Genomic DNA, 9,443 nt, shown 5'->3' on the forward strand with positions numbered 1-9,443 from the left:
GTTACCTTCCCTATGAACATGAATGCAAAGGTATTTCTGTGTATATTGACATATAGAGTCCCATGGGTACATATACCCAGTGGTGGTGTACTTGAGTCAATGGTAGTTGTATAGAAGTTCCTTGAGGAAATCCCACACTGATTTCCATAGTGGTTGTATAAGTTTACCTCCAATAGTAAATGAGGTTCCCCTTTAACCTAGTCTTTAGTGTTTGTTGAATTTGTTTCCTTGATAATAGTCTGCCTGGGATGAGATATAATATTAAAATACCTTTGATTTGCAGTTCCAGGGTTGCAAGTCATCTTGAAAATACTTATGCACTCTTTGTATTTTTTGTTTGGAAAATGCTTTGTTTAGTTCTATAGCTCATGTTTCTACAGGGTTGCGTATTTATTTGATGTTCAGGATTTGACTTCTTTGTATATTCCAGATATTAATCTCTGGAAAGTCTTTTTTTTTCCCCATCAAATAGACTTCTTCTTCACTCAGTTCACAATCTCCTTTCATGTGAAGATAGTTTTCAATTTTATGAGGTCCCATATGTCTTGAACCCAAGAGGCTCTCATGCTTAATTGGTAAGTGGAATAAACTGCAAAACCATCTCTTCAGCCCTGACCTCTTATTGTCATTCAGCTGCTTTGTATGTTCTCATTCATTTACTTGAACAAGTTCATAATTAGTTTAGAATTCATTGTCTGGAATTATATCTATATCTTTCTTATTTTAGGCCACTTTTCTGGGATTGCTAATGTTTGTAGGAAAAATATTGTCTGGTTTTTCATGTTATTTGTGCATTTTCATTTGTGAATTAGAAATGTATTTTTATTTAATTTAGCTCACCTCTTTTCTTTAAGTTGTAATGTGTACAGTTTTATTTTTTTAAGATTATAGGTTGTGGTATAGTTGAGGTACAATTTTCTTTATTAGAATAGTGTTCCCTGTGCCTAGGTCCATCTCAAATCCTCTCTTAAGTGTGAATTACCAATTGTAACAATAGTCACTATCCAAGGGTAAACCCCTTGATTACTGGGGTTCCTCTGGTGTCTGTTGTGTTTATTTACCAGCTCTTTGAAGACTATCTTTTATGATTTAAAGTTCATCTATGATAGGCAGTTTCTAATGAGAAGTCTCCTTCCATTTATTTTACTTTCAGAGGACTACTATGAACTCATATTGTGGACTGACTCTGGCTCCAATTCTTGCTCAGACTCTGGAGAGGAATATTATTCGGGGACTGGCTCTGGATCTTGGCTTGTCTCCCACTTCAGAATTTGCTCTTGTTCTGTTTCTGGCTCTGGTTCTGTATATCTATTTCCTTCTTTCTCTTGATCAGTATCTGGGAATATAAAGTGTTTTAGATGTTGTGTTAGTTATGTGGTGTTTCTTCTATGGTTGTCTATCTGACAGGATTTAGGATCCCCATGGAAACAAATCTCTTGTCATGTATATGAATGATTTTCTAGATTAGGTTAGTTGAGGTAGGAGGACCCACTTTTCCATGTTACCAACCATGGATACAGTTACTCACTGTATAAAAAGAAGAAAGCTAGCTGAATATTCACCATTAATTGAACTCTCTATTCCCCCCCCCCCCCGGTGATATGAATATACAATGACAGCACACTGATCCCTCCATCCTTTCCCTACTTGATAGACTCTACCTTCTGGAGCTGTAAGCTTTCTCTAAATTGCTTCAGGTCAGGTATTGTGTCCCCAAAACAAGAAAGTAACTGAAAATAACTAACTAAGTAATGTGAGGCAGGGTCATAATCCCTGCATCCCTGCACAGAGGACATGAAAGGCCATTGCATGAAGCTGTGAAGAAAAATTTTAGGTTACATTGGAGTCCCCATGATGGTAGCAGTTTTCAGGACCATGTATACCTAAGAAGAAAATTTTCAGGCTTGGAGTAGATCTGGTCAACCAGAGAAGCTTAAGGAAGAACAACTGGAGGGGAAAAGCTAATCAAATCTTTTGGAGCCCAGATGAGTCATGATGAGTCCCAAATACTGAACAAGGAAATGCCATATTTGGTGTCTACCCTGCTCAGTTTCTGTCCATGACTGATCCCATGATTCCTTACTATAGTCTCCTATACTTCATATTTGTAGTTGTAATGTTTACTCTGCAGTAGCACATGTTCAAAGTCTGTAACATCATCCCATGAGCTAGATTTCTTGACTGTATACAAAAAATAAAATAGTTGAGCATTGAGTATTCTCTCTCCTTCTTCCCTGCTGATGTGAATTTGTGACAATAGCCACTTAATCCTCAATGTTTTCCCCTCCATGATGAACTGTATCCTCACGGTCTGAAAGCTGAACCCTTTTTTACCTAAGTTACTTCTGGTTACCAATGAGAAATGACTGTTTATTGCTGGGACCAAATGCTGGACAGAAGCAACTTGAATAAGAAGGAGTTTAATTCAGCTTATTGCTCCATGGGGAACTATGGTGTTTCTCTGAGGCCATGTCCTGAAATACTGGATTGTATGACCCCACTATGGAAATCTTTGATGCTGTTTCTTTTACCTTATATTAATAAAATCTCTCTCCTAAAAAGCTCTTAAAAGGGCCCAAACTTCTAGGTTCAGGCAATAGGCTCAAATGGCTCTGGGTTTTGTTACAGGTCTACCTTGTTGTATCTTTTTCTGTTACTTATGCTCAAGAGACTGTCTTATTACATGGGAAAATAAACCCATACACTCAGGGACAGAGCAGTCTATAGTACATTATCAGGAAGTGTATTAAAGCAGGGAGGTTATGATGAGTTGGAAGTAATCAAAGGATGAGAACTCAAAATGGCAGTACAGACAGAGATTGAAGATCAAAGCTAATGAGAATGTGGATAAAAGTGTGGAGGAAACGAATAGAGGTAGGCATGTGCAAACTATGTAGCACAAAATGTCTGAGGAGGTAGTGGTGCTTAGAGATCCAACGCCCTGGATCTGCACTGCTCTGTAGGTGCCACAGTCATGGCCTTGTCATCATGGTGTATGCTAGTGCTCTTTATTCATATCTAGTAGTTTCCCCTAGGAAGCATAGTGTCTGTTGATATTAGCATAAACTCCCTTACTGCACTTTAGTGGATGAACATCAAGGTACCCTACTAACCACCATGAGGTGTATGTTTCACTAAGAGCCCAGCCATTGTTGTGGCAGTATAAAGGTGAGGGTCTGGGCCCACCCTTGACCCCACTACCACATAGCATGTTAAGACGCAGAATAAAGAGACATGGAGAGGAATGAATCAGAGCCAACATGACTGTATCTCTGGCATAGTTCCTGCTGCTGCTGTCAGTGTCAGGTCCAGCTGTACACACCCACCTTCTGTCCTTGTGCCCAGAGAAAGGGAAAGAAAGACACAATGAAAGGGGGGATATATTGGCTGCCAAGGGGCATGATTCTTAAGGAAGAAAGAGAAATAAAGCATTCTGGGCTCCTTTCAGGTGCCTTGGGATGACTAGATAGATTTTAAGAGTTCAGAAACACCAATCTTACTTCATAGCTGGCTTGCCAATTTATTTTGTTAATGTGTTTTCTTTTATTTGTGAAAAGAAGTCTTACATTAGCCCAATCTGACCTGGAAACCACTCTGCAGCCTAGGCCTCCAGCTCACAGCCAATTCTCCTGTCTCAGCTTTCTGGGGTCTGTGCTGGAACTAAAGGTATGAGTAACCAAGGGTATTACTTACCAATGTCATCCTGGGTATCAGAGCTCAGTGGACACAGCAGGATTTCCAGATTCTTGGGTCCCAGACTAAGTGAAGAGGGAAATGTGGGCAATAGTAGAAGCAAAGAGATTTTATTAAGAAATAGTAGACTTCCAAGGAGAGGGCATTGGCCACAGCTTGGGACAGGTATTAGAAGCTCTATTTATAGGCCATTTATGTAGTGCCAGCCTTCTTAAATCTGTATATACCATAAACTTTTTCTGAGCATGCCCTGTCATAGGTTGGCCTTGGTTGAGGATTTTCAGAATTCCTCTTTGCCATCTGGTTCCTTCCAGATGCCAATTCATAGCTCTATGCACCACAATATCCACCTAACTCCCCTGTCATGAAAGTCCCAAGCTAGCATTTAGTGACTGGCTAAAAAATGTGAGTGGGATGGTCAGGAATAAAATAAGAAGAAGATATGAGAATAGGGCAGATATTGTGTCTCTAAGGTCAGAAGTTACTGAATATTTATCTTTGAGTTAGCTTTCACTGACCATGTGAACGTAGATAAATAAATTGTACATGCTTGATTTACTCATATTTAAAGGAGGGTAATTAAATATTACTTTCTTAGTGTTTCCTTTACTATTTTCATTATCATTTGTTACAAGTTAACAATTGCACACTTTTAATATATAGGCATCAGTTTCATTCCCAATGTTAAAAAATAGTTCTTTCTTTAAAATGACATTTCCAAACAGGCAACAATTTGAAAAACAAAACCAGAAATTGAGAAGCTCCTATCCAAAATATTTTAATTTGTGTTTATTTTTATTCATTTATTTGAGAGTGACAGACAGAGAGAGAAATAGGCAGAGAGAGAGAGAGAGAGGGAGAATGGGCAAGCCAGGGCCTACAGCCACTGCAAATGAACTCCAGACACGTGTGCCCCCTTGTATATCTGGCTAACATGGGTCCTGAATAACAGACCCCCAAACTGGGATCCTTAGCCTTCATAGGCAAGTACTTAACTTCTAAGCTATCTCACCAGCCCCAAAATATATTTTAAAAATAGTTCCAAAGTGAAAATTATTTCAATTAAAATATGAAATATAAAATATGAAATCTCCTTCTCCCTTCCTTCTCCCACAAATTTTCTTTTTTCCTTATATTTTGCATCATATGACCTTTAACTTATTTTTGTTAACAACATATTCAAGATTAATCCTCAAATCGTGTACTATTTATGAAAGTAATTTTCAATGTCTCTCCACTAAAATATTCAATACCTAGCAGCACTGATTCCAATCCTTTGCAGGATCTTAATTAATGTGCAAAATTTTATCCTTTTTGTCAATCAGATTATTTAATGTCTTGTCATGCTAATTACTTTAAGTAGCTTAGATCTTGGACCCTGCTGAAGGTTTTATTTCTTAAAAATTACAATAGCAGTGAGTGTTTATATTGAAAACAATAATCTGAGAATAATCAAGGAAGTTAAGCTCTAAGAATTTCTCAGCATTTGTAGAAAACTAAAAAGCACCCTAGACAAATACAATCACATATATTTTAAGACAAAAGCTATTTGATTAAAAAAAATTATAACTGGAAGGCCCGGGGAGATGGCTCAAGTAATTGCCTCATAGGCATGAGAACCTGAGCTAGGGTTTTTAGCACTAATTGTGGTGGTACATATCTCTAATCCCAGTGCTTAAGGAAGCAGATATAGCAGGATCCTTGTAGCTTGCAGGTTAGCTATGCAAGGCAAACTGGTGAGCTATTATTTCTTGAGAAAGTCTGTCTCAAAATCAAAAGTGAAAGCTATTCAAGAAGTCAGCTTACACTGACCTCTGATCACCACATATATGTGCAAACATGTGCATGTTCCACCCCATACATTTATGCACCCACACACTTACAAACCTGCATATATGCATGTGTGCATACTACTCACACATACACTTAAAGCATTTTAAGTAAAAACTAACTGAAAACTATGAAAGTACCCTAATATAATGGTGAAAAAAAGTGTATATATGATTGTTATGTCACAATACTAAAAACATCCATGTGATCTTATTTTTAAAAAGTTGTCTTCCACCCTAATTATGAATCATAATAATCTGAGATATAACTCATAGGCCACACCTTAAAAAGAAATTAAATATGTTGGTGAGGTCTATATTCTATAATCAATATTTCTATTAACCTTCTCAAGTGGTATAATGTGCAAAAGGTATTTGAATGGTTTCCCAATATAAACCATTGTCACTCTCAAATTGAGTCCAAAACCTTCTTTTTGAAACAGTTAAGCCTTTGAAAATTAGATAAGAGCTATATGAGTTCTTAATTTTTCCATCCCCATAAAAATGCACGTGTATATTATTAGTATAAACCCATGAACCCAATTATATACCAACACACACACACACACACACACACACACACACACACACACTGCATGTGCCCATACAACTCAAACAATTAAGGTCAATTTTTGATGACCACGTAAAAATAACTGTTTCTAAAACAATACGGAAAACATTTCAAGAACTATGTACCACCTCTGTGAGTCAAGTAGCATCATTCTAGTGATTGCTTCACCACTTAAAATCTCCCAAACTAGTGCAAACTTTTGTGGCTGAAACTTAAAGCTTTTCCCTGGGCACATTCTGAAAGCTAATGGGAGTCAAAATGCACATGTTCTGTTTGGCTATACACCCAGAAGTAATTTACTTTCTGGGTCTTTTTTCTTATGTGCTAAACTAAGAATTTTGTAAAGTAATATGTAGATTATCAATAAAATACATGACATTGACATTGAAAACAGTCAAGGAACATTACTGTTGTTTTTAAATTATATGCTATTAATGATAGTTTCATATGCTAATGCTTTTAAGAAGTTACCCACTCACTATATTCATTTACACAACATAGACTCTAAAGCAAAATAGTTCAAATAATTAAGCCATAACTAAGCAAAGCAAGGTTCATGACAACCACTGTTGTCTGCTTTCACTTTGATTTAATTTATGCCTGACTGAAAATATTTTTAACAGAACATAATTGGAGATACTGTGTGTACTACAAAGAGGCCATTTAAGGGAAAGTTGCCACATCATGCTGTTGACTCATGCCAGTATTTAGTTATCATCATCTATTAGACCAAGTAATTTCTTTAAATATCAACTTTCTATTAAATATTGTTTTCATTCACATTTCCCATGGTAAATAGTATTGTTTAGAGTTCATACTGCTAAAATTTTTCAATCAGCTGGGATTGGAATATTTCCATCATGGCCTATTCCACGTGACTGTTAAAAGAACATAGAATTTTACATACTTCGTTTAAAAGCATGATTTCAGTCAGTCTCTCTCTCTCTTTTTCTCTCCCCCCCCCCCTTTTTGTTAAGGGTTCAATGAGTGATTTTTATTCTTTTACTCTAAAAACTTGGGAAAAGCTAAAAAAGGAAAGGGACTAGAGATTTGTGAACCTCGGGTTTTTAAGATGATTTAACAACAAAATCAGATACCCACTAGTTTGCTTACACCCAGCAGACTTAATGGTCCTGCATCAAGGTTAAAAGTGGGAGTGGAAAACATCCACTACCCCTTTCCAGAAGTGAAAGAGGGCAGCCCATGCTTCACATCCAAAAACTATGGTGGCACTTTAAATGTGACCAATGTAAATAGAAAAACCAAAGAGAAATTTTGAGATTTTTCATTTGAAGGTAATCTTAATGCTATTAAATTCACAAATATGCTAATTTATTAAATACCCAATCCTAAGTATTCTAAAATATACATTGCAAACAGACAGATATCTACTCTCTCCATATGTCAGCACCCATTCATAGCATGGTTTGGAAGTAGGGAGAATAGATTCCCCTTAAACTACAAGTCAGTAGGTGTTTCTTTACAGTTAACTTTAACAAAATTCATACAAAATATAGTAATTAACAATGATCTTCTTTACTCATTAACTTACAAGGAAACACCATCAAAACTGCATTTTGTTGAGGTTTATATACTAAAATGTAGAAAACCTGAGCTACACACACATGGCAAAGTTAAAAATTCCTTAATTTTTTATTCCTGTTACCACTAACACAATTTACAGGGCAATATAGCTGATGTAATGAAAGAAGAAGGAAGACAAAGCCACAACAGATGAAAGGCCTCAGGAATGTTCCTCTAATTGACATTGCATTGCATTTTACCAGTAGCTGCACTTTCTGCAAACTGTGGCTGTGACAGTCCTGAACAAGCAGGGTTTCCTGTTTAAACTGAAGTAACTCTTCTGACTATAGATCATCTCTCCTTCTGTGGCAGATTTTTTACAGTTCCTCTAATGCATTTGGAACGAATGTCTCAAAGTAACCTGCAGCTTTCCTGACAACTCCTCGCTCTTTCTCATGCTAAGAACTGTAGCCCTTTTCTGCTGTTCTTAAAACCTTCTGCCATCATATCCACCACTTCCACTACCAGAACGATAGCCACCACCATAGGGACTACTGGTGCTTCTTCCACCAAAACTGCCTTCCCTCCTTCATGGGTCCATAATTTGACTGCTGTTGTCCACTATAATTTCTGAAATCATTGCAGTTTCCACCTCCACCATAGTTACCACCACCAAAATTTCCTCCTTCATTGTAGCCACCATATCCTCCTCCTCCACCACAATATCTACCACCTCGGTTTCCATATCCTGGTCTAACGGCACCATAGCTTCCTCTACTACTATAACCAGGATGACTACCAGAGTTTCTACCATCACCTCCGCTATAACTCTCTCTGCTGCCACCACCTCCACCTCCATAGCCATCTCCACCACCTCCTAAGTTTCCACCATAACACATAAAGTTGCCAGATCCACCTCCACGACCTCTTTGTGATGCAGCTGACTGCATCTCTTCTTAGAAAGGGCCTTTTTCACTTCACAATTATGCCCATTAATAGTGTGACATTTCTGAACAAAATTTTATCAACTGTATCATGATCATTGAAAGTTATAAAAGCAAATCCTCTCTTTTTTCCACTCTGCTTGTCTTCCATTACTTCATGGTTTCAATTTTGCATTATTTTTCAAAGTAATCTCTCAGATTATACTCTTCTGTGTCTTCTTTAATACCAGCAACAAAAATTTTCTTCACTGTTAGATGAGCACCAGGCTTTAAGGATCTTCTTATGCCATCAACCTTGTGTGGCAGAGCACACATTGCTGCCTCCACCTGTTCAACACACTAGTAAGTCACAAAGCCAAAGCCAATGGAATGCTTTGTTTGGGGGGGTCTCTCATGACTACACAATCTGTGAGTGTGCCCCATTTCTCAAATTGTTCTCTCAAACTGACATCTGTACTTTCAAAGCTCATAATATCAATAAACAACTTCCTATACTGCTCTAGTTCTTCTGGATCATGGCCCTCCATTTTGAAACCAGACTCACCTCTACCAACTCAAGTTCAATCTCTCTTCTCTTTTATGTCTATTTCTCTCACTCATTTTCTCTTTTGTAGTTCTCCCTGTATTTTTTTTCTCTTTTTCTTTCACAGCTCAAAAGGCTACAAACAACTTTTAAGCTAATATAACACTTCAAGATGACAGTAACATCTTGAAACTGGTGTGAGAACAGAGAATCACAGTGCCCACCACGTTAAATTCCACAGAGGCATAGATTCCCATGGTTGACATGCACATACAAACCCAGCCACCTGAAAGCTGACATAAAATTGTTACAATTTCCAAATGGCTATAGCTCTAGTGCCTGTCACTAGCAGAATATTT

General features: G+C 37.4%; 1 pseudogene; it reads right to left on the reverse strand.

Annotated features, from left to right (window-relative positions):
• Positions 1-8,168: 8,168 nt before the first annotated feature.
• LOC123462185 lies at positions 8,169-9,088 on the reverse strand (annotated as a pseudogene).
• Between the last annotated feature and the right edge of the window lie 355 nt (positions 9,089-9,443).

This window comes from Jaculus jaculus, chromosome 1, assembly GCF_020740685.1.
Source record: "Jaculus jaculus isolate mJacJac1 chromosome 1, mJacJac1.mat.Y.cur, whole genome shotgun sequence".
Classification (NCBI taxonomy): Eukaryota; Metazoa; Chordata; class Mammalia; order Rodentia; family Dipodidae; genus Jaculus; species Jaculus jaculus.